Genomic DNA, 24859 nt, shown 5'->3' on the forward strand with positions numbered 1-24859 from the left:
CATGTGGCCCCCTGAGGCAGTGCCACAGAAGGGAGTGACTGAGTGCATGTTGACCCTGTGACCTTAAACAGTTTAAGCCCTCTGTGCCTCAGTTTCCCCATGTGTAAAATGAGGACTAACTGGGTGGATATATATGAATACTTAAAACAGTGCTTGACAGTCCTGCTGACTGTGAAGGTGACCGTAACTAGCCCTGGGTAGGGGAGTCAGAGAGACGGGGCGGAAGCAGATGCCAGCTCAGATCTCAGGGAGGGCCTCGGGGTCGACCCCCTCCAGGTCAGCCAAGTCAGTCTCTCCCAGGTCTCCCCTCCTGCCTGACAGGCTGGTAGGACCTGGGAGGAGACCCAGCTGGATGCTCTCCTCCCCCAAAAAACGCTGGGGAGATGCCTATCCATATACATTACACAAACACCACGCACACACACACACCTGCCTCCATCCTGTGACTGAGCCCTGTTCCTCCACTCCCAGCAGCCGCCACCAGGGAAGGTGAGTCCTCAAGGTCACCCGACAGGCGCTGGGCCGCTGGGAACCAGGCGTTGTCCTCGGCTGCTGGGGTTCCGAGGGAGCTGGCCATCATGATCTTCCAGGCGCCTGGAGAGCTTATGGCCACCCTGATGGGCTGTGTGGGGCGAGAGTCAGGCCTTCTCCCTCCCAGGATGGATGGGGTCCATTTGCCAGCACACTGAGAAGTCGGGAGCTCACAGTCACCTTGAGCAAGGCCCTCCTCACCTGAGCAGCGCATTCCTCACTGGAGATGGCAGAAGTGCTCACGTCGCTGCCTGCCCCTGTCTGCATGACACTAGCCTGCCACAAAGAGACTTCAAGGTCCTCTGTAATCCCCACAGAGGAACCTAGGCCTCCCTCCCGGCTCCAGAGGAAAATTTGGGGAGTCCCATTGCCTCCCTATGCCCCCACTTCCCCCCTTGTGAAATGGTAGTACACCCCAGCCTGACTCCCTCCTGCACAGTGTTGCAGGAGACGGGCTAGGGAGAGGAATGGGTGGGGAATGGAGACTACTCTCTCTATGCTCATCTCCCGGGAGGTAGGTGTCAGACCCCCTGAACCTGACCCCCATCCCAGGTGGTCCTGCTCCAGAGGACAGAGAGGGAGGGGTTTCAACCCTGCAGTTCCCCCAACCCCAGCTTCAAGCTGTTTGCCTGCAGCTACTCAGCAGGTAAACAACAATCCTTTGCAATTCCTTTTTTTTTAATCTTTTTTATTTTTTTTGAGACAGAGTTTCACTCTTGTTGCCCAGGCTGGAGTACAGTTGCTTGACGTCGGCTCACTGCCATCTCCGTCTCCCAGGTTCAATTGACTCTCCTGCCTCCACCTCCCAAGTAGCTGGGATTACAGGCGCCTGCCACCACGCCTGGCTAATTTTTGTATTTTTAGTAGAGATGGAGTTTCACCATGTTGGTCAGGCTGGTCTTGAACTCCTGACCTCAGGTGATCCACCTCAGCCTCCCAAAGTGCTGGGATTGCAGGCGTGAGCCACCATGCCCAGCAGTCTTTTGCAGTTTCTTCAATGTGTTGATCCCAACAGGAAGACAAGATGATGACAAAGGTCCCGGGAGTGACATGTAACTGAGCACCTCTGTATGCCACGTGCTTTCCAGATAAAGCTTGCTGGAGCCTCACAGCTGCTGTAGGAGCAGCATCGCTATTGCCCCACTTTACAGATAAGAAAACAGAGGCCCAGAGAGGTGACATGATTTCTCCAAGGGCACACAGCTTCTGAATGGTGGGACTGAGATTGAAACCCAGGTCGCTCTGGTTTTGCTGATGATCTCCACCGCCTTGGGCTTGTCCCCTGCCCTCAGGACACTCATTCCAGAAGTCACCTCGGACAGATCCAAGTAAAAGTGCCAAGAACCCCAAGCGAAGAGCTCCTCCTCTCATCATAGTCCTGAAGGCAGAAGTTAGTTGAGGGTCTCAAATGCGTCGCTTCAGCCCCTCCCCGAAGCTCACTCACAACCCACAGAATAAGCATAAAACTGGCCTTGGTGTGGGGGTGTGGGGGCACAAACACGTATAGAAGTCAAGGCAGGCTCCAGGCTATCCCCTACACTCCCCCACCAAGCAGAACCACTGCCCTCATTCCCACTGCCACCCGCCCTCTCCTCCCTGGCCTCCCGACCTCCAGTCTGTCTTACTAGACGCGGCTTCCTAAAACCACACTGGGTCATGGCACTGCTCAGCGGCTCCAGAGAAAATCCAGAGTCCTTACCTTGGCACTCAAGGCCTTTACAATCTCCAGCACGCCCCCTACCATGGCTCTGGATCCCACTCACCCCATCTCTTTCCTGCCGCCAAGGCTTTTGCTGATGCTGTTCCTTCCACCCGGCATGCCTGTCCTCTCCCCGCTGTCACCTTACCAGGCTGCCCTGACCTAGGCTGGTGCTCTGTAGGCATCCATGGTGCTCTTAGCCCTGCACCTACGACATGACTTGGCTATCATCTGCCCCGCTACACTCCACTTGCCCCTGCAGATGCAGAGACTGTGGCTCATCCACCCCTGTGTTCCCAGTGCAGGACAGGGCCTGGCCCAGGTCAGGAAATGTGTGTGCTTGGAATTAGTGAAGGAAGACAGCCAGGCCAGAGGCAGCAGGACCCCACCCTGCCGGACCTTCCAGTCCTTCAACAAACATCTCATGAACCCCTTCCTGTGCTAGACCCTAGAATCGACCCTGAGGTCGATCCCATCTCAAGGCTGCTCACAGGCTTCCAAGGAGCCCACAGGTTACAGTGGTTGAAAGCACAGGTTCAAATCCTGTCTCTGCTATTTATGAGCCGTTTGATCTTACATGAGTTTCCTACCCTCTCTGTGCCTATTTCTTTGTTTCTTTATCTATAAAATGGGAACCACAGCAGCTACCTTAGATGGTGATTTGAAGAATAAACGAGGTCATGTGTGTGAAGGCGGTTAGGACCTTGCCTGGCACGTTGTTGATGCTCAATGTTATGCTCTCCCAGCTGGTCCCTGCCCTTGGAGCAGTCTCCCTCAGGTGGACGTCCACAATCTGCTGCTCCCGGCCTCTCAGGGACCCAGTGAGCAGAGCCAAGAAGGCACAGGCTGAGGTGTCACCCAGATCGGAATGTAAGACCTGGCTCCACCAACTGGCTGTGTGAATTTGAGAAAGATACATGTGAAATGGGCCATTTCCCCCAGAAGCAGGGGAGCCTTTGTTTTCCCTTAGGACAAGTGGGAGGAAAAGAATAATTGTTCTGCCTGCCTCACAGAGCCTTGTGAGGATAGAGCAAGATAGTGGGTGTTCAAGTCCTTTGTGGGCTGAAGAGGGATTAACTAATCAGAGCCTCCATGTCCAGGGAGGCAGCTGGGGGGACCAGGCTTGTATGAGCCTGAGGACATGTGCAATACACAGGAACCCTGGGACAGGGGGAGGGTGGGAGATCAGGGGGTCACAGATGCCTGACACCTTGATCAAGAGGGCCTTGGTGAGCTTGGAGGGGCACACCGTGCTGAGACCCCATCCTCCGGCCCCAGGTGCTGATTTCCCGGTCTATCTCCCCAGTGCCTGCTGAGGTCGCCATGACAGCCAGTGCCACTCCCGAAGATTCACCCTGGCCGCAAGGCTGTTCCTATGCCCTTGAATCCATTAAACAGAGCAAAGTGATTAATTATTTTACTGTCTTTATGGCATCAACTTTAACTTGCTTCACATCCAGATTTCCAATTATATAAGCCAGAGTCTTAAACTCAGGAGGACGTGTATTATTGAACTATTTATAATCAGAGTTTTCAGAGCAGAAAAGCTCTGCTAGGCAGGAGCTACACAACCAAAATTAATGATTTGGAGACCAAAAGACAATCTTTCCATAATCGGAGGGGTGTGAGATGCAGGCAGGGAAACAGAGAGGTTGAGTCTGAATCAAGGATGGCAAAGCACTTTCTCCTGAAGAACACAGAGGCCCAGGGGAAGACATTAATTAGTGGGTGGGGGTCAGGGAGACACACTCATGCCAACAGCAATCAAATGTAGCTTGGGGAATTATTCTTTGAAAAAAATGATGCAACCTAGGTTACCCCAACCACACCAACTCTGGTGTACAGGGGGTCATTATGGATAACTAACGTTTCACAGTTTTATTGTGCCCCCTCTACCTGATAATTCTGGTCATCTAGATGCTTCCAATACCTCCTCAAGTATTTCTGGAAAACTCTTATGTTTTTACCAGTTATCCTCTCAGCTACTGCTTCTTCTCCTTCTTCAGCTTTCTACCAAGTCATGGGAGAACGCCCCCCGCCACACACACACACACACACACTGCCTCTATGCCCGCCTTGAAGTCACCTCCCACTCGGCAGCACCATCTTCACCACCATCATCTGCACCTTGGATGGTCCACAGCCAGCCTGCGTCCCTGTGGGCACTGCCTCTCCCCCGCTTTGGCATTATTCCAAGGAGACTTGTGTTCCAATATTTTTCAGAAGTTTTATTTGGACCAATCCCCTCCCCAGAGGCCCCAGACACAAATCCATGATAGGCCTGGACCAGTAGGAAAGCTCTCCTCCTGACTGGTGGGTGACTCAGGCTAGTTGCCAGGTTTAGTTTATCAACCTGGCTCTCCTTGCCACAGGCAGATTCCTGGAGGAACCTCCAGTCCGTCCCCCAGACAGGCTCAGCTCAGTATCAAGTTGGGTAGCTGGCACAGGAACACAGAGGGAACAGAAGCTGTGAGAATGTTCCTATTTGTTGAGCTCTAGTTATATGCCAAGTGTTGGGCCAGGCTGTGTCCTCATAGCACCCCATTAGGTACATGCCGTTAGCCCCATTTCACAGATAGTAAAACTGAAGCTCAGAGAGGTTGAGTAACTTGTTCTGAGTCCCATCGCTAGAAGATTGTACCAGCTTCTACCAGGATCCATCCCAGGTCTGTTGAATGCTGTTTTCATCCATTTGAACTGCTATAATAGAATACCGTAGACTGGGTAGCTATAAGCAACAGAAGTTTATTTCTCACAGTTTGGGGGGCTGGGAAGGTGAAGGTCAAGGCATGAGCAGATTTGGGTTATGGTGGGAGCCTGCGTCCTCATTCACAGACACACCTGTCCTCTTGCTGTCTCCCTACATGGTGGAAGAAGCAAAGAAGCACCCTCAGACCTCTTTACAAAGGCACTAATTCCATTCAGGAGGGATCTAATCACCCACAGAGGCACCCCCCTCCAAATACCATCACCCTGGTGTTAGGATTTCAACAGATGGATTTGGGGGCCTTTGGTAGGTTCAAAGTTTTGATTCTCCATCCTGCTGCTTGTTTAAGAGCACAAACTCAACAACTTGTTACCAGGACTTTATTTCATAGAAGAAATAAATGTTTTGTTTATTTGTTTTCTTCAAGGAAAGCAGAGGGAAGAACTCTCTCCGTGACAAATGTGGGCACTGGCTTGTTCCCTCCTGGAGTGTGTGTTTGCTGAAGTAAAGCTGTAGTCTTAAAAAGACTACCCAAGAAAATGTATCATGCCTTCTTTAAAAAGCTGAAAGTGTGTGTGTGTGTGTGTGTGTGTGTGTGTGTGTGTGTGTCCATGAAACTTCTTCCACTTCTTCCTGAGCACAGAGCTGGACTACATTTCACAGCCTTACTTGGAGGTGGGCATGGCCATATGATTGGTTCTGGCCAATGGAATGAGAGAAGATCCATGTGTTCTAGTTACAGCTTAGTCCACAAAAACCTCCCTCAAATGATCCTCATGCTCATTCCCTTTCATCAGTTTCATACAAATGACTGTGGAAACCAGAGGTTGAAGAGACAGGGCCAGGAGGTGAAGGAGCCTGGATCCCTAAACCAATACTGAAGAAGGACCACCCACCTGTCTAGAGTTGCCAGAATTAACAAAAACGAAAACAAAACATCTAGGTAGGTTTGAACTTCAAATAAGCAATGAATGCCTTCTTAGTATACATCCCAGCTTAGGGACAGAGGCAACCCCAGCCACCTTTCTGGACCAGTCCTAGATGCTTAGAAAAACTGAGTAGAGAGTTATCACTTGGAAAAAATTATTTGTGGTTTCTCTGAAATTCAGATTTAACTAGGTGTCATATTTTATCTAGCAAACCTATACCTATCAGAACATGTGTCTGGTACTTTACAAGTGAGACATAAACATCTGTTGTTTGAGCCATCATATACTTAGGAGTTTGTTATAGCAGCCAGCATTACCTTAGCTAATGCCCTATCACTCTTCTGAGGCATCAGATATTAAATAATCCAGGCAGATAAGCTTAGTCTGGCTTGGTCGGTGTACATGCAGGTGTACATGTCATCAGCTCTTCTTGCCTGGACTACTCTAGTTCAATAAACCTTTGGGGTTTTCTCCCTTCCATGAACACATTTAGAACACCTGGAAGGAAGAGAGGACTAACTCGGTTCTTGCCCAATCCCCACCCCCAGGAGCTCTCCACTTAGGGTAATCAATAATTCCAGGAGGCTCACAAACAGGTGCAAACTAAGTCTCAGAGAGCGCACAGATTAAGTCATTCAGGGACGACAGGAGTGCGGGAGGGCTTTGGAGAACAGTAGCAGCAACACTGGGTCCCTCCTGGAAACGTGGCAACAGCCACCATCTTTGACACCCATAGAGCGAGTGCCTTGGTGGACAAATAACCAGCCCTGCCATGCTGGGACTGGCTGGATCAGGGCTGTGAGGTTGGGAATACTGAATCTTGTAGTTGGATCTCAGGACCCGTTGTGGGGGCTTCCAGGGAGTTATTTCTAACGTGGCCCAAAATAAAGAGCCAAGATTTTGAAGCTTCATACACACAGGTTCAAGTCCTGGCTTTGCTGAATTATGTGACCTTATTATGCATGTTATTTCACCTCTCCGAGCCTCAGTTTCTATCTCCATATGATGAGATAACACCAAACAAGTACTGTAAGATTACCCAAGGTGATGAACCCAAAGTATTTAGCTCATGGTTTGTGCCTAGTAAATAATAGTTCCTCTCTGAGGATCTGGTAGCTGAAGAAGAGAGGTGAGAGGGAGCCTACCTTTTTTATTACTCCCCAGTTTCCACTAATATGCCCGTCCTCCACCCCTACTTCCTTGGAACATGGCCTGGAGACCACAGCAACCGTGGTTGGCTTGAAGGAGCTATGTTTCTGATGTATCTGTCTTTCTTTCTTTCTTTCTTTCTAATCAAGGACAAAAGAGTTTCCATCGCCATAAAAATTGAGTTTCAAATAGAAGCTGGGCTCCAGGCCAGCCCCAAACCAGCCTCATTAAAATATTGCTAAATCCCTGCCCCTTTATAGCAAAATAGACTTTAAGTAGGCGAGCCTGGAAACTCAATCGCTACTTCTAGCCTTGTTTCTTCAGGCCTGAGTCTTGCTCCTTCAGAAGATACCCCCTTGTGAAATTCACACCCCAGGGATGGCAGGTGGGTCCTGAGCTCCAGTATCCAAATGCTCATTTCCAGCGCCCACAACTCACCTGCTGCTGGAAACACTCCCGTTGATTCCTCCGGAGCCATTACCGTTCGTCATGTTTATCTGCATTTAGGTGCAGTGGGGATTCATACACTTCAATCTGTCTTTGCTCATGAAGCAATGGCCCAAAAAATGGTAATGACACCTCTGACGCGGCAGCATTACTGCATTCCTCACAGAGAGGGTTGCCAGATCTAGCAAATAAGAACATAATGCCCAGTTAAATTTGAATTACAGATAAACAATATGTTATTGTGCAGTGCAAGTATGTCTCACCTAAGCATGGGACATACTTATACTTACTAAAAATTATTCGTTTATCTGCAATTCAAGTTTAACAGGGCATCTATATTTTACATCACAACCTTTTCTCTGCATCCTTCTGGTGCACCTGGGCCATACCAGCTAGAGAGTGTTCACAGTCAAGCAAGCAAGAACTGGGGTGGTTGGGCATCTCCCTCCTCGGCCAGATTTTAACCTGGCTTTCTGTGACACCTGCACTCATCCCAGCCTTCAGCAATAGGACCCTTTGCTTTTCCCCAAACACACACTTGCCCACCCCCAGGGTTTTGCCCACACTCATCCTCTGCCTGGACTATCTGTTCCTCTGTCTCTTTTTCTCTTCTACCTTCCTGCTCTTTCAAAACTGACTGTCCAGGCCACCTTCTCTATAACATGCCATGCTCCCCAGGCAGGTGATTCCTTCCTCCTCTACTTTTTCACAGTGCCCAGTGTCCACCACTCTCTTAGGACAATGAACAAATGAACACTTTCACTGGAGCAGCTGCTGTGCTAGGCTCTGAGGCTGGCAGAGATGAGCAGGTCACAGACCCTGCCCTCAAGCAGCCCAAGATCTACAGGGGAAAAGAGATATGGATGCAAATAGCCATAGAGGAAACCATTCTGACTGCAAGTCTGGTCTCTTAGTGCAAGCTGCAGAAAGTAAATGGTAGAGCAAGGAGGAAGCAAAGCTCCATTTCATCTTGGGGTGTTGGGGAAGACTTCCTGGAGGAGGTGGAATGGGGCTACGGTAGAATGAGTAGGAGCTTCAACAGGGGACTGGAGTTCCAGGCAAGGGAGCAAATCAGCAAAAGACTGTGGCCAGAAAAGAAAGGACTTACCTGGAGAATAGCAAGAAGTACGGGCAGCAGAAGTGTGGGTGTGATTGTAGGTGTGGGTGATGTGAATATGAACCCAGAGCTGAAGGCAAGGTCAGGGTGGGGGGTTGCTGAATGACCCCAGTCTGGGGTCTCTGGATGATGTTCTAAATCATCAAAACAATAGTGACTGATTATTTTATACTTATACCGTGTAGCAGACATTGTGCAGGGCACTTTATAAATGTGTTATGTTATTTAATTTACTTCTCCCTTTAGCCCTACAGGGCAGATTTTGTTTTCATTTATAAATGAGGAAAATGAAAAATCAAGGACTGGCCGGGCGCGGTGAGCCACGCACTTTGGGAGGCCGAGACGGGCAGATCACGAAGTCAGGAGATCGAGACCATCTTGGCTAACGTGGTGAAACCCCGTCTCTACTAAAAATACAAAAAAAATTAGCTGGGCGTGGTGGCAGGCGCCTATAGTCCCAGCTACTGGGGAAGCTGAGGCGGGAGAATGGCATGAACCCGGGAGGCGGAGCTTGCAGTGAGCAGAGATGGTGCCACTGCACTCCAGCCTGGGCGACAGGGTAAGACTCCGTCTCAAAAAAAAAAAAGAAAAGAAAAGAAAAATCAAGGACTTTGTCCAAGGTCACATAGCCTGAGAACGTCGGAGCTTGAACACTAATCTGCTTGATTCCAAAATCTGTGTTCCACCCACACTGTCCTACCATCCCAACAGCAATGGAGACTTTGAGCAGAGATACATTTGACGCTTGGAACTGGCTTGGAAGGGGAGTGGCTGCAGATAGATGAACCAACTGGAGGCTGATGTCACTCCTCAGAAGAAGACGATAAGTCCCCGACACTCACTGGGAACTGAGATGGAGATAGGTTTAGTCAACTCATCTGGCAGGGCTGAGCCCAGCAGGCCCCTGAACACACAGCTTTCCTTTGCTTCCCTTCAAGAGCACCAGCGGGCTTTAGGCTGTGTTTCAACAGCGTCAAACTTTTCTTAGTCCCTAAGCTTCTGCAATGCCCTCAGGGTAAGCCCAGTGCACCTGGTATCTGCCCATGAGGGGAGGAGGCCAGCACTGAAGGAGAGGGACCCAGCCCCACCCTCTGCCTTTTAGGGTGACCAGCCATGCTAGTTTTATCAGGACAGGTTGGGGGAGCTTCTTAGAGTCAGGGACTTTCAGTGCTAAAACCAGTAAAGTCCCGGGCGAATTGGGAGGAGTTGGTCACTCTACCACCCAGTGAAGACATCTGTACAGCCACCCATGCAGGAGGGTGACAACTGCAAAGGAGGCTAGGACACCTTGGGGTGATTCATGTTTGCAGTTGTCACCCTCCTGCACAGGTGCCTTCACTTCCTGGTGGTACCTGGAAAGAGGGGGATGTTTTTATTGTGTCTAGATTCAAAGTAGATGAGCTAAATTCTTTACAGTGAAGTCAAGACTGCACATGGCTTTGTGTTTCTGTGTGTCTCTGTGTCTATGCAGGTATCTGTGGAAATGTGCACAAGAGCTTGTGTGGGGATGATGTGGGAAATCCTCAACTATTTATATGAAAATAAACATCCTTATTTATTTCGAGGGAATAGAAATTTGCACAAAGATTATGTCCAAGGAAACTCATCTAGCATTTTTTTCTGAGAGAAAGGAAAAAGAAAAAGGAAACTTGAACATCCAAAAATAGGAGAATGGCTAACATACGAAACTTGTATACAATGAAATATGGCATACTCATTACAGACTATATTATAAAAGAATATGTGATGACAGTGGTAAATATTCGTGATGTGTAAAAAGAAGTTAATAACACAGTATACGTGATGTGACTCTGTTTTTTAAATAGACTTTGTTTTTTAGAGCAGTGCTAGATTCACAGCAAAGTGAGCATAAGGTGCAAAGGGTTCCTGTACATCCCACATGCCTGCACATGCACAGCCTCCCCTGCCACCAGAGTAATGCGTTTGTTACAATCAATGACCCTACATCAACACATCATAATCACCCAAAGTCCATAGTTCGCATTAGGGTTCCCTCTTGGTGTTGTACATTATATGGGTTTGGACAATGTATAATGATATCTATCCATCATTAGAATATCAGAGTAGTTTCACTGCCCTAAAAATCCTCTGTGTTCTGCCTATTCATCCTTCTCTCTCTCTCTCTCCTGGCAACCACTGAGCTTTTTACTCTCTCCATAGTTTTGCCTTTTCCAGAATGTCGTGCAATACGTACCTGTTCACACTGGCTTCTTTCACTCTGTAGCATGCATTGAAATTTCCTCCACATCATCTCATGGCTTGATAGCGCATTTCCTTTTAGCACTGAGTAACACTCCATTATACACTGTCCAAATTCATATGGCAGGGTGGAGCCCAGCCACCCCCTGGACACATGCACCATGGTTTATTTATCCATTCACCTACCAAATGGTATCTTGGCTGCTTCCAAGTTTTTAAAATTAGGAATAAAGCTGCTATAAACATCCAAGTGAAGGTGTCTTTGTAGACAAAGTAAAAATTTCAATTTTTCAGTTACTTTGTTTTGGGCATACACCAAGGAGCGTGACTGCTGAGTCATATGGTAAGAATATGCTTCGTTTTTTGAAAAAACGTCAAATTGTCTTCCACGGTGGCCGTACCATTTTGCATTCCCACCAGCAATGAATGCGAGTCCCTGTTGCTCCACGTTGTCTGCTTTCCTCGTAAATCTCCATGACAGGACACAAATATGAGATTATCTGGCATGTCTCCTTGTCTCCCCGGCACCCCCTTTCACCTCACAACCATCATTCTCCATGAGAGCATGTCATGCTCCACTCCGCTCCCACCACTACCCCTAGGGGTAGTTGTCAGAAAGGACCAAAGAACAGAAGTCCCAAGTTCGGAGGTTTTCAGTTCGGATCCACAGTCTAGGTGTAGGATGAACAAAGTAAGAGGGGCCATGACCCACTAGAGTCAGTTATCCCCTGCCCACCCAGACTAGAGAAAAGGTACCCAGGCCTGGGGAGGAGGAGAAGTCTGCAGATGAAGCTGTAGCTCAGTTGCTGGTGTGGGATAGCCCTGAACTCTGCCATCTACCCTTAGGGCCAAATCTCACAGGAGGGGAGAAGACACTAGAAGCCCCAGATAAGTGTAGAGCTGCCATGACACAGAGCTCCCGTACCTACACCTAGTGCTGCCAAAGAAGCAGTCACTGGAGAATACGTGAGTGACACGGTTCATCTAGACATGAGAGGCTCAGGGCAGCCCCCATCCCTCCAGTTCCCTGCAGCCCAGAACTGCATGGAAGGACATTCAGGACATTCTCAAGACTCCTCAATGGGACACTGAAGTTGTCTGGAAGAGGTCATGGGCCAGGGAGAGGTTCATGGCTAGGACAGCCCTCCCAAGAAGGGCATGGGCAGATGCGGCCACACCCAGTGGGTTTCCAGCCCAAAGGTACCACTCATGCCTAGGCCAGAAGGGAAGAGGCACAGCCACACAGTCCCTTCCTCACCTCTTAGTGTCAACCCAGAAGGTGGAATGGAGAGAAAACCCTGAAAGGCGAAGCAAACCTGAGTGTGACAGTGCTCAGTTGAGAGCATTGAGAAGTTCCTGAATAATTATGATGTCAGTAAGAAATCGCTAGATTGATTTCTCTGCATCAGGCAGAACAGGAGCACAGGATAGAAGGAAAGCCCAGTTATAGAGGAAGTCAAGTTACATTTGGGTGCATCTGCTTTGAACTACAAGATGCCTTCCCATGGACTCCACATGCCCACACACTCATCAGCTGGAAGACCTGGCCTTGAAATGTACACAGGGATGGAAAGAGTCCCAACTATTTTAATATTCTGTGTTTTTGCTGAATTACCAGGACCCCTTTGGTAGCTGGTTTCTCTGAAGTCTCCAGCAATCATGTCAGGACAGAGACCAGCCTGACTGTCTAATCTTAGTCCACAGGAGTGGGTTTGGTTGCCTCCCTTCCCCAGGCCAACTCCCGGAAAGTTGGAAGATTTCCAGAAGGGTTGTCTAGGCTTAAACCCTCTCTAAACAGCAGCATCCCTCCCACCATCCACCCATCACTCTAACAACACACATCCCATAATAAGCAATGGGAAGCATCAGCAAGAGAAGCCAGAGGCACAAACTTACAAACGTGCCCTTCATCCCAATTCAGAGATGTGTGCCCTCCAAGGTCTCGACAGTGACCTCCTGGGACCACATATGACCAACCTCACACCATCATGGTCAGCAGGTTTCAACCAGGGAGGCGTCAGGGCCATTGGGATCATTTGCAAAGCCCGGTCTTAGGAGAGAAGGCAAATACCAACACTGCATAGAATTATACATGTGCAGACGGTGAGGAATCCCAGATCCGACCACTCAATTCTCTCCAGTCTCAAAAGAAGGTCACACAGTGTCCTGAGATGAAAAGAGAACACAAAATAACAACAGTAAAGCTGTCTTACATCGAGAACTTGTACTCCCAGCTCTATGCAAGTTAATCTGTGCATTTTTAGCATTTCATTCTTACAACAACCTATGAGTAGGTACTTCCATTATCACTAAGTGCTCGAATATCTTGGTTTGCCAGGACGGCCCTGGTCCATGCCTATTGTCCCAATGTGCTTATTAAGAGTGCCAACTTTCACTCTCAATAGTGTCCCCATCTGGATGACTTTAACAGTCACCCTGATTATTATCCCCTTTTGTAGGTGAAGAGACAGAGGCTCAGAGAAGTTAGGTGACCTCCCCTATGTCACACAGCTGGGATGTGGTGGGGCTGAGACTTGGGTGAAGTCTGTCTGACTCCAGGGAGAGCAGACTCTGGAGAGTGCAGGCTGGTAGTGAAGTGCAGTAAAGAAGGGTGCAGCCAGACAGGGGAGGCAGGGGTGACATTACCTCCCCTTTCAGCTTTACGTTCCCAATGTTTCTGAATAGACATGTATCCCCTTTTGCAAATTTCCCCCTAAAAATAAAAGCCAATACAGTTTGTGATTGGGATCTTCTCACAGACAAAGACAGTGAGCATTAGAGGAACAGAAGGGACACAGTCCAAGGTGTGTGGAGCTCAGGGACTGTCAGCTCTGAGACCATGTGAAGGAAACCATCTCCCCCAGCCTGCTCAGACAGCCTCTGGCCAGGACTCCAGAGCCCTGTGTGTCTGCAGCCCCCTCTGCACCTGCCGTTGGTGAGGGGCTGGCAGAGATGCAGCAGAAAGGGCCCTGCGGGAGTGCCTACAGCCTGGGGGCTGTTCTCTTCCACTCTCCCTCTCTGAGCAACATCTCCTCATCTGTGAAATGGGCCTGGTAATCCATGACCTACCTGCTTCCTGGAGTTCTGCAAAAGGGAACTAAAAGGAAAAGCTGTGCCTAGGGGTATTTTCTAAAAGCCCAAGCCACAGGAGCCAACCAAGCCATCAGCATCCCTCTACCCAATGAACACTGCCCAGGCCCTGTGATGTGGTCACCAGGGCCCACATGTCCAGAGCAGGCCCAGCTCAGCTGTGGGGTGAGCAGCAAACAGGGCTCATTTGGCTTGGGGTGATATGTTCTCCTGTTAATAGGAAGATTCCCAACCCATTCTTTTTTTAAACTTCCCTCATAGGAGGTGATTTTTTTAACTTTCAAGTAAATTTAAATGTAGTTCCCACCTGGGAGAAAAAGAAAACTGCAGCACTCAGCTCATGGTGTATTGATCATGTTTCAGGCCAGACATTCCAGCCTCCAACATGGAAAGAGGAAGTGAAGCTGAAAGGAAGGCATTGACAGGGGGCCCCATGGTGCAGGAACAAGGGTATGATCCCACTTTCAGCCCCTCCACTGGAAGGTGACCCCTCCCAGCTGAGACAATGCACACAGAAGTGGCCAAACCTCCTCTGGAAAATAAACCCTTCCTCCAGGAACACCCTCTCCCCTTGCACCCTCTCCAACAGGAGGCAGCATGGCAATTTCCAGAGGAATGCTTACTTTGAAACGACAGTAGGGCAGAGTGGGGGCCTCTGGGCCACTGCTGGGAGGGCCCCATGAGACCTCTCTGCTGAAGCGAGATCCCATAGTTTCTATAAACAGCATGTGAGGCTTGGCAATAAATGGAACTGGGTTCGGAATCCAAATACCCAAATCTGAAATGTAAAATCTGTATGACTTAACTTCTAAGCCTCAGTTTCCTCATCCATAAAATGGGACCATTAAACCATGCTCTGACCACATCCCAGAATGGCAAAGCCTCTCCAATCCATGAACTGGTGGGGAAACTGAGTCCCATAGGAAGGGGTTTCATGATTCACCTGCCCACCAGCCTAGTGCTTTCTCCTTTATCCCTTCCCCTCTTTTCATACTCTCAAAAAAGATGCTCTGTTACTTTGTCGCCAGAACACCATTCCTGTCATATCTGGAGTTTGATTCAAATTAATTCAGACAGAAGGTCTTTGGAGCTATTTCGTCCCAAATGAAGGATGCCCAATTCCTGCCCTCCCCACTCACAGATTCTGCACAGCCTCTCAGGTGTCAGTCCATGCAGGGTCACCCCTTCTCATCCACGAGCCATCTGAGGTCACGCTTGGCAAGAATTCCTAGACCACTGCAAGGGCATGGCTCAAAAGAAGCCCAGTGCTTTTCTCAACTCACCTTCTCAAAAGTGCACCCTTATCCCCACAAAGAAGCCAGGAGAGCAAGGTGATGACTCCAAAGGATGCCATTTACAGACAACCCTTAGCAGTGACAAGAGCAGGGCAATGACCTTCATAGGAATCCCTCGTAGTCACATTTCAGCCCTGGCCCGCGACAGGCTCCACTGACTCCTGGACATAAATTACTTGTTCATTATCAGGCCCCAACATGGGGAAGGATGTCGGCAGCTTGATTGTGTCTGGTGTGGCAGCAGGCATTCTCAGGCTAGGCTGCCACTGTCCATGGTGCTGCTTTGCATGGGCCGGCGCTGCCGCCCTCCTCACCAGGCAGGCTCAGGACGTGAGGCATCCACCAGCTTTGTGTTTCACCCAGGCAGGCCTAGAGTCTTGGGTGCTGGGTGGCAGAGAGAATACACAAGTGCTCACAACAGGGTGGCCAGTGGTAAATGGAGATGGAAATTCAGCACCAATGTCAAGCTGCAGAGTCTGACTTAATACTTAGAGCCACCACTTAGAGAGCTTTTGCTATAAGCCAGGTACGGGGCTAAGTAATTTTACATTAGTTGGGATCCTTTGGTTGCAAGTGACAGAAACCCAACTCCAACCAGCTAACCCAAAAGGGAAATGTTGTGGGCAGTCCCTCAAACAGTGAAACCACAGGAAGAACAGAAATGACGCTGGACCACGAGAAAACTGGAACCAGGGATTCAAGTGCAATCCAGTGTCTCTCTCTCCTCTCTGCTTCTTTCCAGGTTGTTCTTTTCTTTTTTTTTTCTTTTTATATTTTTAGACAGAGTCTCACTCTACCACTCAGACTGGAGTGCAGTGGCGCGATCTCAGCTCACTGCAACCTCCACCTCCTGGGTTCAAGCTATTCTCATGCCTCAGCCTTCCGAGTAGCTGGGATTACAGATGTGTGCCACCATGACTGGCAATTTTTTGTATTTTTAGTAGAGACGGTGTTTCACTATGTTGGCCAGGCTGGTCTTGAACTCCTGACCTTAGGTAATCCGCCCACCTCAGCCTCCCAAGGTGCTGGGATTGCATGCATGAGCCACCACACCTAGCCCCAGTTGTTCTTTTCTGATGAGTCAGCTGTACCCCACTCAGGCAAGACCAGAACTGCATGTGCAGGCAACTTCAAGCTTACATCTTTTATCTTTACAACAGACAGGGGAGAGCTCTTCTTTCTCCAGCTACAGTATAAAATCCCAAGGACAGACTCTGATTGGCTGCATTGAGTCATGTGCTCTGGCCAGGGAAGTGCTGTGTCGTGACCTGCAGCCCTGAGAATAACCGGGAGCCCTTCTTGGGAGAAGGGAAACGCTCAACTGGGCAGAAAAATCATAAAGTTCATGCAGATGTTACACACATTATCTCATTATTCCTCATAACCATCCTGTGAAATAGGCACTATTATAATTCCCATTTTGCAGGTAAGGAAAGTGAGACTCAGAAAGGTTAAATTATCTGCCCACTGTCATCCCATTAGAAAGTGGCAGGGCCAGGGATCAAATCCAGGTCAGCTGGACCCCAGAGCCCAGGCTCTTTGCCTCCACTCATGAACATAGACTTGGCAACTTGAAGGAGACACTGGAAAATCTTCCCAGTCTTAAAAAAGCTGAGGGGTCTGAGCAGAGGGTTTGGCTCCTAGACAAGGAGATATGGTGGGGATGGGGCAGGGTTGGCGGAGCATGAGCAGAGTCCTTGGTCCACAGGCCTGGTCTGTGGCTTCTGGGTTGGGTCTCTTCTTTTTGCCATGAAGGGATAGTTAGGGCAGAGATCAAACCAGAAGAGAAGGTCCAAGCAATAGCCCAGGTGAGCTCAGGAGCTTGTGTGGGCTCCTCCACCTTGATGGGGGTTTGCTCCATTGAAAAGCACTTCTCTCCGTTGCATGCCGTTTTCCTGCTAGAGGCTTTATGCATAGAATAAGAGGTCCTCTTGAGAGGTAGCCTGAGAAGTGAACAGGAGAAAGCAGCCCTGTATCTGGCCACATGTGCCAGAAGGGGAAAAGCTGCAACACTGCCCTACGCCACCCCTCACCCCTGCCAAAACACACACAGCAACAGGAGGCCATGAGAGCAGAGCAGAGCCATTCGTCATTTCGGCCATGACTTTTTTAGAGATCATTTTCCCCCACCATCCCTCTCTCACCGCATCTCTTCTTTATCAGCTGTTTCGTGGAGTCAGCACTTTACACAATCCCAGAGTGGGGATCCAGCAGGACTAAAGCTCCCATTTCATAGAGGAGCAAATTAAGGCCCAGAGAGGGTATAACTTTCCCAAGGACACACAGCTAGTGTGTGATTTTAATATTTTTGTCATCGACATCAACATCTTCTCTTCCCCAGGCAAAATAACAATAGTTTAGTAAAACACATAGCAATATTTACTCAATCTCTGTATAATTGTGCTGGCATCTTTCCCCAGGTGGGGGCTGGAGTGCAGCAGGGGCCCCTCGGGGCTGCCTTTAATTGTCTGGGACACACAGGGAAGTCTCAAGTGAAGCTGGAGTTACCAGGGAGGACTGTAGGGCAGCTCCCCCGGGCACTGACTCTGAGGGGAATGTGCAGACCTGAACCTACCAGTGTCCGAGCCAGGAGGACTAAGGCAAAACCACAGAGGCAGCCTTGTCACCATGCAGATGGGGACACTGAGGCCCAGTGGAGGGGGTTTGCCTGGGTGCATTCCATATGGGCTCGCATGTGGTGCTCCTCAGTTCTTTCTGGGGGGTCCCTCTGCATCCAGAGAAGCCTTCCCTGAGCTCCCTGCCAGAATGGATGCCACCTTCCTCAGAGCCTCCCTGCAGCCTCCTTACCAGCACCACATGTTATTCAATGCCTGATGCCTCGTTCTCCCTCTGCCAGCCCAAGAACCACTAGAGGGCAGGATGTGGCTGAGTCTTGTCTGCTTCTCCCCTCAGGGTAGACAACAATTGCTTAATAAGAATTCGAGGTGGCTGGTGTGGTGGCTCATGCCTGTAATCCCAGAACTTTGGGAGGCCAAGTTGGGCAGATTACGAGGTCAAGAGATCGAGACCATCCTCGCCAACATGATAAAATCCCATCTCAACCAAAAAATACAAAAATTAGTCAGGTGTGGTGGTGTGCTCCTGCAGTCCCACCTAATTGGGAGGCTGAGGCAGGAGAATTGCTTAAACCTGGGAGGCAGAGGTTTCAGTGAGCTGAGATCGTACCACTCCAGCCTGGTGACAGAGCAAGACTCCATCTAAAAAAAAAAAAAGAATTCCAGGAACTGGAGCACCTCTGGATCAAGATGCCCATGCTGGGGGATCCCTTCCAGCTCTAGGAAGGTTGCCCTCTGGAGTAAAGAATCCCGGAACCCTGGCTTCAGAGCAGAACTAATGCAGAAAAACCTACGAATGCCTGGGATGTCCAGGGGTCACCAGGGCCTCAGCTTCCAGCAGCACTGCAGCCAGGACTATGCCTGGCCATCATTCTGCAAGACGGACGCCTCTGCCCAGAAAACACTGCAGGGCAGCGAGGGCCAAGGGACTGTCTAATCCAACCACATCCTCATCCCTAAGCAGATAAAGCTGTCAGCCCCTCTTCTACAACCACATCTAATTCCCTGGAGCCAAACCCAGTGCTTGGCACACAAAAAGGGCTCTGCCAAACTTGCTGAATAAATAAATAAATAAATTTACCAAAGGACAACTGAATTGGTCAGGAAGGAAATCTAACATTTATTGAATACTACCTTTGATAAGCTGTGAGTGCTCCTCATAGCTTACCTCACTTAATACACAACCGCCATCCTCATAAAGAAAGCCAACCAAAGCTCAGAGAGAAGAGGTGACGTGCCCAGTGTCACATCTGACCACAGATAGGGCTGTCCAGTTCCCTTGGAGGCTACAAGGAGAATGTCCTGAGGACAGGAAGTAACTCTCTTGTCCATCACTGTCTCTCAGTGCCCAGCACAGGGCCTGGCTGAGAGGAGATGCCCAGCTGTCCTGTGAGATTGTGGCTGGAGCCATGTTGTCCCCTGGTTGGTAGCAGGGGGGCCATTCTCAGTGGCAGGGAAGAGACTGAAGCAGGCATGTCCCAGGCTTGGTCCCAGGGCCAGGAGGTCTCCTGAGGCAGAGCCCTTCCCCAAGGGCTGCTCCTGCCTCCCGGTCGCTGGCCCTCGTAGGAAGCACTCTGTGTTGCTGGCAGAGGGCTTCCACAGCCAGAGTCCCTGGGCCAAGCAAACCCCAAGGTCCCCAAACTTTCCACTTCCATAAAGTGCTCTGATCTTGTCAAATTGCTACCAGAGGAGTCATAGCTGAGTGAGCACTTGCCAGGTTCCCGCAGCTCTCCCGAGAGCTGTCACCGTCCTCATCCATCATAATTGAAGCAGTCCACCTGCTCCGGGCCCATCTTTCAACTGCAATGATGGCTGAGATGCGATAGATGTGTCTTGTCATCACCTTGACTTTTTTTTGGGAATGCAAAGGTCAGTGGGGCTCCTGGGGTGGGTGAAGGTGCTATGGGCCCACCTTAGTGCAAGCCTTGACCTCAGGGTGGAGGGCTGAGTGCTGCTCCCACTGACTGCCAGTCCTCACAATGGCCATCAGCTTTGTCAGGGCCAGAGGAGAACTAGAGCCTCCCTTTACCCCAAGACCCTAGGCGCCCACACCTGCCTACCATCTTGTTCTGCAGACAGACTCCAGGGGGGCAAGGGAGTTTGGGAGGCACTGGCTTCCATGACACCCAGACCTGGCTGGCCCTAAGATACAAACTTTTACATGTGCCTCCTCGCAGCCCCTACCCGGGGCCACAAGCCTTGGATTTGCTTGTCAGGCAACAGAAATAGTTGTCACCGGTTTTCTGCCCTCAGGTCCATATATTCAAGCAACGAGTATGATTAGGTGCAGAAACACAGACTTCAGGCTGCACTGCCTCTAGGACTCCAGCCCCAGATGGGCCAGCAGAGTCACCTTCCTGAGCAGAGCTCTGCCTGTTCATGGTCCTCCTGCTCAGAGGCTGCCCAGGGCTCCCTCTGCACACAGAAGAAAGACCAAACTGCGTGGCCTGGCACTCAAGGCCCTCGGCAATGAGCACCAAAGAAGCAGGCAGCTTGAGGAGCAGTAGGTGCTCCAAAAAGAATCAATGCCCACTTCATTTAAGAAGTTCATTTTGTATCCATCAGAGACGCCCAAGATACAAAGCAATGTCAAGGGAAGAATGAGCTCGGTGTCTCCAGAGACTTCAAGTGCAGCTGGATTATCTCCAGGAAGGCTGCTGCTGGGGCTCTAGAACGAGCTTAGCGTTCTGAGGGAGAGGGAGGGGTTGAAGTGGGCAGCGCTGTACATCCCTCCAGCCATGAGTTCTCTGTCACTCCCGCTTCAGCCTTACCTGGCACTGTGACCACCTCCAGCCTTTGCTCATGCAGTTTCTTCAGTCTTCAGTGCCCTGTCTTGCCTTGCCATCTGAAGGCCCCCTGCTCAACTATCCTTTGATTCAACAACACATTTTCCAGCTCCTACTCTGTGCTGGGGATATGGAGATTATTAAAACATGGTCCCTGTTCCCAAAACCCCAACCAGCTGTCTCCCTCCTCCCACCTGCCAGGCTGCTGAGCACAGCCAGACAGCATCAGGCGACCGTGCAGGCCAGAGCGCTGCTCATTCTACCCACCCCTCCCACTTGGAACCAAGGGATCCTCTTCTGCCTGTGCTCAGGGGTGTGAGCAGGCATGGGGGTTCTGGACGGCAGTGGGGAGGAGTATGGGGCAGCACAGGCCACAGTTTAAGGGGACTCTGCCTGGGAGAACCACAGAGCCCCATAGTCCCAGTTCTATACGGGGCCACTTCCTGACCCCAGAATGTCCTGGGGCCAGGCCCCTAGTCTCAGTCCATAGTTCAGTGATTTCACCCAAATACCAGTTTATTCTCCTCAGATCTGAGTCACGGTCCCTTGCTTTATCCCAAGAGGTCAGCCCCTAACAGGCAGAGTAATCGGGGCCCTGTAGCTCATCCGTGTTGAGATATATGCACTTGCACTCTGAGCTCTAATGCCATAATCATCCTGGAAACGTGAGGACCTTCCCTCAATAAGGGGATGTTCACCTCAGCAAATATATTCTCCTCATTGGTGCCACATCCTATGCGCTCCTGCTTACCAAAGGAGGGTTCTGGGACCCCAAGGAGGTGCCCATAGAGTGGGCAGAGGAAGGGGCAGAATGGGAAAGGCTGGCACAACGGTCCCCTTCCCTCCTCCTAGCCTGGTGAGAATCACTTACAGCACAGCCCGGAAGAGCGCTTCTGCCTCTAGGAGCCCCAGAAGAGACCAGATCAGAGCTATGCACCTGCCCCTTTGGGGGAGGGGGAGGGAAGCTGCAGTTACCAGCTGCAATACCTGTTGGGGGAGCTCAGAATCCATGCAGTGGAAGGCTTTTTAGCTGGTCCCCCTTGGAGAGGGCACTGCAGGTCTGAGCAGAGATTCCCAAAGCAAGGACTGGAGACAAAAAAAAAGATACATGGATGAGAGGGTAGCTCGGGGTAGGAATATCTTCTGCTCTCTACCCTCTTTCTCCCTATTGACACAATCAACCGACGTCAATGTTCAGTGAATCTGTCATAAAAATGGTTCAGTGGCATCTGTCATTTTTCTTAAGATGTGAACTTCCCACCCTAAAAGGAGAAGGCTCCATAAACATCCATCTCATCCATTGAGAAAACAGCAGGACAAGGGCAGTGCCACAGCTGCCTGACCTTGGGCTGGCCGGAGCCCCTCTGATGGCACGTGCTGTAGTGAACAGGGGCTCCAGGATTGAAAGGGCGGCCCAAGGTCCAGTTTGACAGATCCTGCTGGATGCTTAGTTAGTGTCCCCATGTCTGTCTCTTTTCCCCATTAGCCTGTGAACTCACTGAGAGCAGAGTGAGGCTTGCTCACCTTTATTTCTCCAGCATCTAGCACTGAGCCTATTAGATATTTTGGGCACAATTTCATGATAGTAATTGTACCTTAATTTTGTATAGTACTGTGCTTTTAAAAGCACATTCCTATCAAGCACCTCATCTTACCCTTAAATCTCCCCTTTTGTAGTAGTGGGCCAAATATTATCCCCATTTGATGGATGAAGAAACTGAGGTTCCATGAGGTTCAGTTAAATGCCCACACTCTCCCATGCCACCCCACCTAGAAGCACACAGCTAATCAGTAGCAGCATCTGACCAGGCCTCTGCTCTGCATCTTTTTCCAGTGGTAAATTTTACCACACCAAGATCACCCAGCTGCAGCTAGGAATCTTTGAGAAACACCAAGACATGGGAAAGTTGCCTGACAACTGTGTCCTGGCAAATGTTATTCTGGTTTGTTTTAAAGGAAAATAAGGAAGATGGTGCAAACTAGGGACCAGTGACCTTGACATCAACGCAGTCAAGACTGATGGTTGTGAGCAGCAAGGGACAGACATCAGTAGAAGGTGGCAGGACCTTGGCATCCACATTTGCCAAAGTCAAATGCCCACAGACAATTACAATCAACCATGAAAAACTGTAACCAGGAAGTAGAATTTAATGTAGCGGTGTAGAAACCTTTGGTTTCTATGAGTCCCCTGGTTCTTTCCCTCCCTGGCTGCCAAGTGCTCAATGTTTGCCTTAGCCAACTTCTTTCAGCCACCTCTCTCTCTCTCTTGCTCTCTCTCTCTCTCTCTCTCTCTCTGTGTGTGTGTGTGTGTGTGTGTGTGTGTGTGTGTGTGTGTGTGTGTTTGTAAAATGCTCTAAATTACCCAGTGCCAGCCGCTGCATCCAGGGTTCAGGTCCTGTTTCTTAATGATGATGGATGGCTTTGAAGATGCAGTGGATCAATAGGGTCTGAATTCCTAAACTCTTGACAAGAGCTGGAGAGAACACACATCTCAATGCCCACCCCACAGAAGCAGACGGGAGTCCTGCCCCTCACAGTCCTACTTCTTCCATGTTCAGGTAAACCAAAGATGGGGCCTCGTGGGGTCACTCCAAGAGAGGGTTCGCCATCTTTGGTCCACTGTGTGGCAGACGGTTGCCCCATGCATTCAACAAACGTTCAACCACCTTATCTGGAAAGGGTTGTGCTTGGTGTTAGGGCAAGGGAGAGAGAGGAGATGGTGAGGCCTGGCCCCTGTCCTAATGGAACTCAGCACCGTGAAGGAGACCCCACTATACAGAATGACCCTGATCCAGGGTGAGACAATCACATACCGTTGCGTGCTGCTGTGAGCTGGGGGTTACCGCCCACTCTCAACATGCACCCTCTCATTTGGTCCTCAGCAGACCCTGGAGGAACTTGCTGCTGTCATCCCCGGAAGGAGAGGCCAGGGAGGTCATCTGGCCAGGGCTGCAGAGCTGGCGAGGCAGAAGCAGGATTTGGGCCTGGCATCCTCACTCAACACAGATGGATAAAGCTTCAGATGAGAGGGAAATTACCTGGGCCTGGAGGGAGGGGGATGGAATCAGGGAAGGTGAGGCTTGTGGGCTAGACTCCAGGGGACAAGAAAGATTTGGAGAAAAGAGAGAGAGAGAGAAACAGTCTAAGTAGACCCCATACCTGAAGCAAAGGGCAGGGGGCAGGCAGGAGAGGTTCAGGAAATGGAGAGAGGCCACTCAAGAGAGGGACTAGTGGAGGATGAAGCTGGAAAGGTGGTTCAGGGTCAAATGAGGCAAGACCAGGGAGGGGAAGGGGATTTTCCTGAGTGGGGAAGAGAGAGCCACAGAAGGTAAGGTCTCTGTGCAAGAGAGTCACCACCAGGGCAGTGAGCCCAAAAGAGCAGCCTGCAGGTTGTGTCAATCACGAGACTGAATCAAAGAGCGAGGCTAGGCACGGGAGGGATGGAGAAGCCTGGCCTGTGTGCCCTGGCCCCGGAGCACCCCGCGTGGCCCCGCAGGTGCCACAGGAGGAGGAAGGAGGCCGGGAGGAGGCAGCCGACTCCCCTCCACAGGTAAGTGATTGGATTAAGAGGCCTGTCTGACAGGATGTCCGTTCAGCCGCGGAGGCTAATCAACTTCCCCATCCTGTCTGCTAATAAATCCTGCTCCGGGGACCACTCTGCCTGATGATCTGTCCTGGGGGACCGGCGCAGCCTTCTCCCGGAGAACATCCCGCAGTCTATTAAGGCGGCCGCTGAGCGCTGTCAGGCCTCCGTCCCGGGGAGTCTTGGGAGGTGCCCATCACCCAGGTGCGCCCGCCGGGACCCCAGCCTTTGTGCGGCCACCGCGGGGGCTGACAGCCATCCCGCTCCGAGGGGCCCGGACCCCCCAGTCCTGGCCGCTCCGAGCTGCCTCAGGCTCTGCGTGCATAAATTAGCAGGCGGCGACTGTGAGATCTATAATATCTATAGAGAAGATGTATAAATAAATTAAAGCTTTAATTATTTTCTTGGATTCGCTGTAGCTCAAGAGAGCTAGTGGAAAGCTGTCTGGGAAGGGCGGAAGGCCTGATTCTCTGAAGCCTTTCTAGTTTTTTTAGCTGCAGTGATTTTTTTTTCTCTTTTCTTCCTTCTGCTCCCCCAACCCTCAAAAGGCAAGAGCTGGGAAGGGAGGGAGACCAGTGAAACAAATGTCCCCTTTGTCCTCAAGATAAAAAAGTACAATGCCTTTTGACTTGCTGTCCAAAACAGCATGCCCCCACCCCCCCATCTGCCACCCGACCCAAACACATGCAGCAGCTTTCTTTTCTGTGAACACTGTCTATAGGCAGAGTTC

The sequence above is a fragment of the Rhinopithecus bieti genome, unplaced genomic scaffold (genome assembly GCF_001698545.2).
Source record: "Rhinopithecus bieti isolate Rb0 unplaced genomic scaffold, ASM169854v2 scaffold_22453, whole genome shotgun sequence".
Lineage (NCBI taxonomy): Eukaryota > Metazoa > Chordata > Mammalia > Primates > Cercopithecidae > Rhinopithecus > Rhinopithecus bieti.